The sequence below is a fragment of the Pyxicephalus adspersus genome, chromosome 3, assembly GCF_032062135.1.
Source record: "Pyxicephalus adspersus chromosome 3, UCB_Pads_2.0, whole genome shotgun sequence".
In the NCBI taxonomy this organism is placed as follows: Eukaryota; Metazoa; Chordata; class Amphibia; order Anura; family Pyxicephalidae; genus Pyxicephalus; species Pyxicephalus adspersus.
Genome location: NC_092860.1, coordinates 120869112 through 120878771, shown reverse-complemented (window position 1 = coordinate 120878771; position 9660 = coordinate 120869112). Strand labels below are relative to the sequence as shown.

General features: G+C 34.3%; 1 long non-coding RNA gene across 1 annotated transcript; it reads right to left on the bottom strand.

Moving 5' to 3' along the window:
* Window positions 1-2369: 2369 nt before the first annotated feature.
* LOC140327044 (uncharacterized) lies at window positions 2370-9009 on the bottom strand. The gene is made up of 3 exons (XR_011919970.1): window positions 6323-9009; window positions 5321-5357; window positions 2370-3116 (listed from the first exon to the last, which is right to left on the bottom strand). It is a non-coding gene; the product is annotated as an uncharacterized lncRNA (long non-coding RNA).
* Between the last annotated feature and the right edge of the window lie 651 nt (window positions 9010-9660).

Here is a 9660-nt window from a genome sequence, read left to right as displayed (position 1 = left end):
AGAAAAAAGAACTTCTGTTAAACCTACCCCTATTCTTTGATCCTTTGATGAATAATAAGGAGAAAAAAGAAGACTAAAGCTACGTACACACGTCAATTTTTCTCACCCGATAATCGGCTCAGGGCGGATATCGGGTGAGAATCTGGCGTGTGTACAGCCCGCGACGTTCATCGTCCGTGGATCCGTCCTGGCGGATCCACGGATGATGAATGACGAGCGATCCTAATGCAAGGGAAGTGGGGAGAGCGCGTCGCTCTCCCCCTCCCCTCTCCATAGAGCAGAACGGTGCTGTATGTACAGCACTCGTTCATGCATCATGCGGTTCTTATCGTTGGAAAGGATCCTGAAAGATCCTTTCCAACGACAAGAATTGTACGTGTGTTTGCGGCTTAACAAGTAATATCTTTGCCACTGTTACATACTGACAGCTGTATGCAAAGAATTGGAGGTCTGATTGGTTAACATTACTGCCATTTTCTCCAGTTTAAGTGATGTAGTGCATAGATTTTTTTAGGGGGTTTAACTTCTGGGTCCCCTAAAGTCCCTCTTTGACCATTGGATGAGAACTAATGATGGCACTGATGTGCTTGTGATGGAGTAACATCATCCATAGTACATGGCTCTATTTTTGACATGCTAAAAATAAGCACATGGAGTGTACATAAGAAAGACAAAATTAAAATGAACATGCAGCAAAGTTTTTTTTTGCCAAAGATACTTTTATGCAATCTTTTCCTGTGGGAATTATTATAATAAAGGCTATTCTGATTTCATCCTTATGAGTTATTAGACATTTTTAAGTGTGCCGTATCACTTTGCCTGCATTTTAAACACGATTTGGGTTGAACTGAGGTTAAATCCTGCAGTGTATTATGGCCTATAGTGGCTTGTGCATTATCACCAAAAGATTGCTTTAAACAGTAGAGTTTTGCGATTTCTGTGCATGCTTGTCACTTTACAACTGTAGGTACTATTTTTTTATAAACTGTGTTTCTATTATTATACATTGGGGTGGGTTCAGTATCACTATCTATTGATCACATTTACAAGTTGATGTACACCTAAATAGTTACTTTTCTGTTACCCAGTACTGAATTAAATCATTAGTGTACCACATTTGTGTATTGAATATACAGTCTCTATTAAAATCCATGGCTTAGTTTTAAGGCACTTTATTATTATTATATTAAATTTAATTATATAATATATTTTTGACCGTGATGATGCCTATTAAGTACAGTTTTTTACATTTTTGAACAGCGTTCTTGGACTTGCTTAAAAATTTAGGGTGTATAAGCTTGCAAAATTGTATAAATATCTAACCCATGTACAAATGCTATTCACTATCTTATTTTTTCGTAATATATTATTGGGCCTGATTTACGAAAGCACCTGGTCCAGGATGGAAAACATTTGCTAACAAATAGCAAATGACTTTTAAGAAATCCACTCCATGTATCAGTTTACTGATAAAAGTGTATCTTCAGCCTTGGGGAGCTTTAATAAATCAAGCCAATTACCTTTAATGGATAAGTGCCATCAATTTGCTCCCTATTTTCTAAATTTGACAACAGTTCATTCCAATACTGAAACTCAGCAATGTAATTATTTACCAAATAATCTAATAGGAAAGTGATAAAATTTCCTCAAATGTACTTTAAAGATAAGCTTGAAGCTTGTTAAACAGTGAGAACATCTGGTACAATTTCTGTTCAAGGAAAATTTTGTTTATATTACTTTATCATATAATTTATATATACTTACCAGTAAGTTGCTCAATGTTAAACAGTAACCTATTTTAATATGAATAAATAAAATTTTGTTGTTTTAGGTAATAGTGTGGGTTATACCATGCAAACTAAAAGTTCCTACAAGCTCATTTTGAGCAATCTATTTTATCTTTGTAATAATATTACACATTCTTGTGTTGTACAAATGTGAAGTAACAAGTTGAGTTAAACAGAGAATTTAAATGTGATTTTTTTTCAGTCCTATAATAATTTTTTAATGCAGCTTATTGGATATTTTTTAAGCTTTTCAAAGATTTTAAAGTTTTTGTTCATTTTCCGGTTTAGTGGGAGAAAACTGAACTACTTTGTGTGAGATATACTGTAAAAGGCATAAATGCAACAAATTTTATAACACTGTTAACATTAATCAACCCATATAATTATATTTTATAAATTAATCCCAGCATGTACCTCAAATGTCATTCCTATCAAAAATGACAATATGATTGTCATGAGGGAAAACAAAGCATACCTGTTATTTTCCTATTTATTATATTTTACAGAAGGATAAATCATTAATATATTCATTTTTGAGTGATCATGAAATGTCAGAAAATGTCACACATTTAATATTGGCTGAAAAGTATAATTGTTAGTTTATTAGTAAAAATTACTTTATGCTAAAAAAATAATAGATTACACAGTAGATTTGTTTAAAATGTATACAAGTTGTAAACAAAGAAATTCCTATCCCAGTTGATACTAGAACAAATGCCCCCATTAGATCAGGGGTCCCTAACCCCTGGTCTGTGGCCTACTAGGCCGTCTGACAGGTAGATCACGAGAGCATGGAGACCAGCAGTGGTCCAGGGCTTTGGCCGGTGTACCAGGGCGCACCGGCCACAGCCACAGACCATGTCTCCCGTATGCATCGCGGCATAGGGCTCAGACCTGTGATGGGAGAGTGGGCGGGTTCTGGCATCATGACATCACTATGGGTGAAGTTTCTTCCTTTTTGAGGGACACACAGCTGTCCGCACATGCACGGTCCGGTGTCTGTGAAATTAGTGGTCCACGAGCTCCAAAAGTTTGGGGACCCCTGCATTAGATGGTTCCCTCTCACCTGGGATACAAATGTCATGCATCCTAGGAGGCTCTGTCATTATCGCCATGACTTTTGCTGCTTCTTTTGGGCATGCTGACATTAAGTGTGCCCGACATTGGGCATCCGCTCTTAAGCCAGTGCAGTGTGAGATTGGGTGATATAGTCAGAAGGCAGAAAATAAGCGAAGAAGATGGCGACAGCCAACGCTTCCCTCGTGCTGGAACAAACAAGGATTACAGGAGGACCCAGGACCTGATCCAGAAACAGAGGGATTGACAGATCTGCGGAAGTAAAGTTGATTTTTTTTTTAAATTTCCTTTTGCTTTAAATATCTTATTAAAAATGTGATAAAAATAATAAAAAATATACATTATCAAATAATAATACATAATTTAATTGTATGGTTTTATCATTTTATGCATGGCTATAAATGGAGCACATGTTTAAGGACTGTTTATAAATTGTGCTGTTTTCCTTAGTATATATCTTAAGTGTGTAAAATTCAAGATAAATGCTTGATTTGTATTCTATTTATGTAGGTGATTATCCATTTTTGTGTTATCTTGTGCTAACATTTATATTTGTATATGTCCTTAATTTTGATTTTCCTTCTATGTAGTCTACTGTGCCTCCTCCTTTTGTGTGTTTGTCTTCATCTTTCAAAAGACTATATTGAATTTCTGTTAAGTCACTTCTCACTGGTAACAAAACCTTTGTTCTGTTTAATATGTTTCAATGGAATTCATTAATTTTCCAGCACATATTTCAAGTTGTGATATTCCAGCAAGCCATCTAACATAAGAGGACAATTTAAAGTGAATAGTCTAATTGGTGTTATTTTTCCTTCTTATATAATATTGATCTTTTGTAGATAAAGTCTCTGTTTCTAACAATACATATTCATCCTTATCGTGCACTACGCACTATTATTATTAGTTTTGTGCAAAGCTCCTGAATTTACTTTTATTTTGCAATAATGAAAATTAAATAAGTTAGCTACAGCTAATAAAACTGGAAAGGGATTTTATTTAATCTCAGCGCTAAATTTGAAAGGAGGGCAGGCTGACAAAAATGTACGTTATTAGGGACAGGGAGCACTGCTAATTTTTATAATAGCAACCCCCTCCCCCCAGCCTCAGAAATTAAGACAAAATTAGGATATATACCCATCTGACCAAAAAACGGGGCTTATCTACTAATGGAAAATTAGAAACTCACTTTGCAAAGTAAATATTTGTTCAGCTTAGTAAATAAGGTAAAGCTGTACTCACATCATTCAGCTATCTATGTACTAACAAAACCCTGCTTTTTTAATTCTTCCCCTATACATAGGATTCAGTATTTAAATTAACCAAAATCTCTCCTTATTTGCATTTACATTGTATAGGAAATAACTTCTATTCCTTTCAAATAAACTGTAAGTCCAAGCTCTAATGTGTAAACTCTAATAGAACAATATTTTGAATATGAAAGCTTCATAGTTTACCCAATGCTGATTTATTCCTTTTGGGGCTGACCTATCTGAAATCAGAGGATTTTGTTGTTTCAGTTCCTGGCAAAGGAGTTATATTGTAGCCATATGTTACAGGTGATTGCTATAGCCAGGTTAAAGGATTTTTCAGTATGTAGGTGAAATACATTGCATATTCTGGGAGATCCAAAAAGGGGTCATTGTAAATCTTTACTCAACAAATATTTGCAAGGATGTGAAAATGATCCGCACATAATATAAGTGAACAGGAATTCACTTTTCACAGCATAGCTGAAAATAAATTTGAGGAATCAATATGAACTCCTTTAAGAAATAAGTCTCAGCTTGGGGGCTTTATGCTGTTGATGTACCCATTTGGTAGGATTCATGAAAGTGGACCCCAACCTTGCTCATCTTATTTAATACAGGTTAATTGCAGGAAATATGCTGAAAATATGTGAAGTTGTTATAGTGGTTCTTAATAGGTAGAGGCCAATACTATCTTTTGTTATTTAGCCAAGATGCATAAAAATGCACCTATGACCGTTCCTTTTTTATTCAAGACTGGAACTTACTGGGCAAGTTGTATAACCCATCATGTGTACGTTACACCCATCCTTTTATCTGTCTATGGCCCCATGCTGAACAAGATAGAGAGAATTGCAAAACAGCCAAATGATTAGAGGAATGTCACATGAAGGTTAAGAGGAATTCCTTAACAAGTGGCTACCATAATCACATCTAGAAGTGGGGGAGAACACAGATAATTTCATTAAGTAACTGAAGGAAAACTTTACCTGGCTACATGAAAATATAAAAAAGTATTAAAGCAGATACTAATATCTTCTGAGTCTAAATTAAAAAAAGTAGCTGAGAAAAACATAAGAATCTCAACCTAGTGTCTGAGGACAAATTCTTAACAATTGTAAAATACAGTAAATAAATATAGAATTACATAAAAACTTTTTTTCATATTGTATACTTTTTACTATCCATAGGGAGAAATATGGTTACCTGACCTCTGACACCTCTGCCAGCTACAGTATGTCCCCTATAATATAAAATACATTTAAAATTAGACTGTGAATGACATCATCCAATCACAAATAAAATGTAATCATTGTCAAAAAAACACCTTTTTTATTATTATTATTACCTTTATCTTTTTAATTTCCTTAATATTGATTACATAAAAGACAAAAATTGTATAAACATAGATAATTTGATAGTTTACCTACTAGAATTCCTAAATGCATAAACCCTTTTGATTGGTACAAAAAATATCAGACACAGAACACTCGAGGACTATTAAGTAAAGATTAAGATTGCACAGTTTAGCAGATGTTGCTTAAAGGACAACATTATTATTAGTATCTGCACAATTAAAATGAAACTTAGCAACACACACAAAAGGTGAATGCAATAAATCGGCTTCATATGTTTATTGTAATATATATATATATATATATATATATATATAGAAAAAATAAATTGCAATCAGTAAATAGTAATTCTTTTTGAATACTTACAATACTTGAAACAATAAAAAATCCAGTATATAGAAAAAGTTAGGCCATTCTTGGAACAAATGCTTATTAAGTAGCTAATTTACAATAATGGATGTGTTGTTGCATAATTTACAGAAACTCTGCCAGCCACTCAACCTTTCCCTAGATTAGATGGGTAAATCAATCATCTAGATTAATAAACTATTTATTTTAACATTTAAATTAAATTAAAGCTAGAACCAATTTGTGTGGTATATTCTACGGTGCCCCTAAATAAAACACAATTAAATGAGACTGGCATGAAGGCAAGCTTGTGTCTTCACATAAACATATAATAACCAACATGAAAAAGTGTTAACACTGTTATTTACATTTTACAGGCCCATGGATTAGTGGATTTATAGCCATTTTTTGAACATGTCCACTGGCCAGAGTGCAATTCAAATCTAATGGGGATGGGAGCTGGCATTTTGATGTCAAATCTTGGCTAAATGTAAAAAAAACTCACCTTTGCTTCAACAGATCCCTCGATCCTTGCAGAGGTTTCCTGAATTGGGTGATATCGGGTGATGTAGCTTGCAGTAAATGAGAAAAAAAGAGCCAATCTTACAGGGCATGCGTGAGATCGTCATTTTTATTTCCCCTTGAGGAAAAAGCTCCTTCTGCGCATTCTGAAGAAAAGGCAATTTTTAGTTTATGTCTGCTCAAGAAAAGAAAATTTTAGTTTAGGTCTGCTTTAAGAGAAACTGCAACTTAAGCTGCATTCATATACTGTATAGAGATCAGGCTGATTTGCGACCCATACTGCAAAAGATTGTTTTCCACCAAAGGTGGTCCAATATACAGCCCCCAATCAATCACAAGAACGATACAAATGATTACATGAGATCAACCTAAATTTTTTTTTTGTTTTTTTTTTTCTTTGTAATTCATCAACAGACATTCACATAAGACACTGCATTGAGCTTCTAAAAGCACATTGTCTTAATACATCTGCAAAAGGGGGGCTTTAAGTGCTCTCAATGCTCTATATTTATTGATATCCTGGGCTTGAAGCAGCTTATTAATTATTCTAAATTGAACAAGTTATTGGCAGTGTTACCACTGCCAAATGCCTGAATGGCTAAAAGAAGAAAAGGAATAGTCAAGTCACACTGAGATTTTCCGTATCAGTCTGCTTTGAAATATCACTGGCCACAGGGGCAGCCCTAAACAAATGTCTAAGGATTGAATCACCATAACTTTATGTTTTGTGGTCATGCTTTTTCTCACTGAAATAATTTCCTAATTCCATAAACAATTCTATATTGACATGGTATGTTTTATGACAAACTTACTCCATAATTTTTTTTGTACTACTATAATAAAAACTATTAAGATAAAATAGATAGAGACAGAAAACAAAGGGAGTAGTCCTAACAATACCAATAGTTCTGTTTCATACACTGTATCATGTCATTTTCGAATATCTTTTCGAACCTTTGCATTGATCTTTTAATATTATTTTTAAACCCATGTGAAAACAATAGGGTAAGCATCTAATGATGTTCATACTAAAATGCTTCAATAAGGTTAATGTATCAACCAAGGTTCCCAAGACTTATCAAACTTTCTAAAAGAGTGAGAATTCCATGTTACTGCTTTCTAGTATTGATAATTAGTTTAAACTTTCTCTATTCTCTAGTCATCTGACATATTGAGGATTTATTACTTTGCCATGTTCCGGCTAAAGCTAATCTTGCAGCAAATATGATTCATAATTAGTCTAAAATTTGGAGGATATTTGTCAATATCAATGCTCAATAACGCTAGAGCAGGAATCAGCTTAATTGGATAACCCGTTATTTTGAATACAAGTGCAAATACCAAAAACTGGTCAAGTTCTTGCAACTCCAGAACATGTGTACAAATGTGCCGATTTTATTACATTGTCTCCTGCATTTTAGACATTTTATAAGGGGTACGGTACCATTGCAAGAATATTTTCTGAGTACATTTCCAATGTGCAGTGCATTTAGATGTTTGGCAATTAGAGATAATAGCTTTTGCCATTGTTCAGAAGTAAAACTTTGTTTCCAATCTTTTTCCCCAATAGAGACTATTGCAGACTTAACCCATAGGTCCTTATCCTGTAGAAAATTATAGTGAAAGGAGATTACCTTTTTAAAAATTGTAGAGTTTTGTAAGCGGAACCATACATCAGCCAGCTTACTGGTATTTATGGACCCTCTTCTTTTCCCCATGTTGTCCTCTAGGTATCTGCCAAAATTGCTGTTTGTGATGCCTTCCATTGCTACCGCTATCTACGGTATATCCTGTTTGCCACAGAGCCCCTGGCTATCACATCCATACATGCCGGCTTCAGGCCACATCCCTCAATCTTACTCCATATTTAAAGCCAATATGATATCAATTGGTGAACCTGATAATAAGCAGGGATGCATACAAGAAAGTGATGCAGTAAAAGGGAGATAATGCTTTAGGTTGTAATTGTTCCTAATGTGTGAAGGGGTCCTCTAACCCATACACCGTGTAACCAGTTACAATAAATGACAAACAAAATTATTTTTTTCTTGTTTAATCATCTATGTACACATTCTATATCAGTCTCTTACCCAAAGGTAGTTTATAAACTGTCCCTTTTAAAGCTTCTTTCCACTTGTTTCAAACTGTGTACTTTATGCTGAGCATTTATTTCAATGAGCCTAATAACTCTGCTTTTATTCTTTAATATATTGCTGCTTTGTAAATAAAAGTTAATAATACAAGTAGCTGCTTGTTGAATATTATAAAATTCACACAATTTGCAAAAAGCTATTAAATATTGAAAAGTAAGAAAGGAATAACTGCTGTTTGTCTCGACTGATTAAGTAAACCATCTGCCAGGCAAAAAGTTGAAAATACGTAGAATATTTCAGCTCTCATAAGCAGATGTGATGTCCTTGAGGGGGATTTCAAGCTTACAAAACAATTGTTTTCACAGAATACAATAGTGTCATTTATATGTTGATAAGAAAATTAAGTTGAAGGGAAATACACACAGGTACCCCATTTCTTCTAAAATCTGCTCCATTTATAGAGCAGTAAAAGTCACAAGGAGAAATAGACTGCTTTTTTGCTTCAGGGTGAGTAGTAAGGTTTTTCTTGGAATGCCATATATCTTGAAAAGAAAACCTGTTATCAGACTGAACAGGTATTTTTATTTACTTATGCCCCAGGGGAAATTATTTTTTTTTTCTTTTGTAAACAGTAGTGCTACAGGCAGCAAAAAATGAGAAGAATCTGATACTGAGAGTGTCCAGTTTTACTTTGTCCACATGCCTGCCTCTGCCACCCTTAGCTGCCAAACTACTCTGGTGAGACAACATAGACTGTCTGTACTCTGCAGAATTTTCAAAAAATTCAAGTAGTGGTTAGTTAAATCTGCAGTTATTTAAAGTCAAACTGATAGTTTTAGTGGTGAGCAGATGGCATTATCGTCTTCATGGAAGTCTTCCCCAGCATGGGCATTTAGATATAATATGTGTTTGGTCTGCTGTTGCTTTGGCATCCACCTAACTTTTGGAGATCATTTCGGTGTTAGCTTTAGAGTTATTGCAGATTCACTAACCTCCAAAAAAACCCCAAAAAAGTTTGCATGTCTTTTTTTATCAAAAACTCCTATTCCAGCAGTTCTTTGTCTATTTACAGTGCCTGAGCCAAAAGCATAGTACATTACATGGTCGCATTACTCAGTGGCCAAAAGGAAGGTGCAGAAGAAACAATTTAGAAGGCAACAGTAAATGGAGTAAGGACATATTTTCCATGCTAAATTTCACAACTTATCTAACATTATGGCCTATTTGT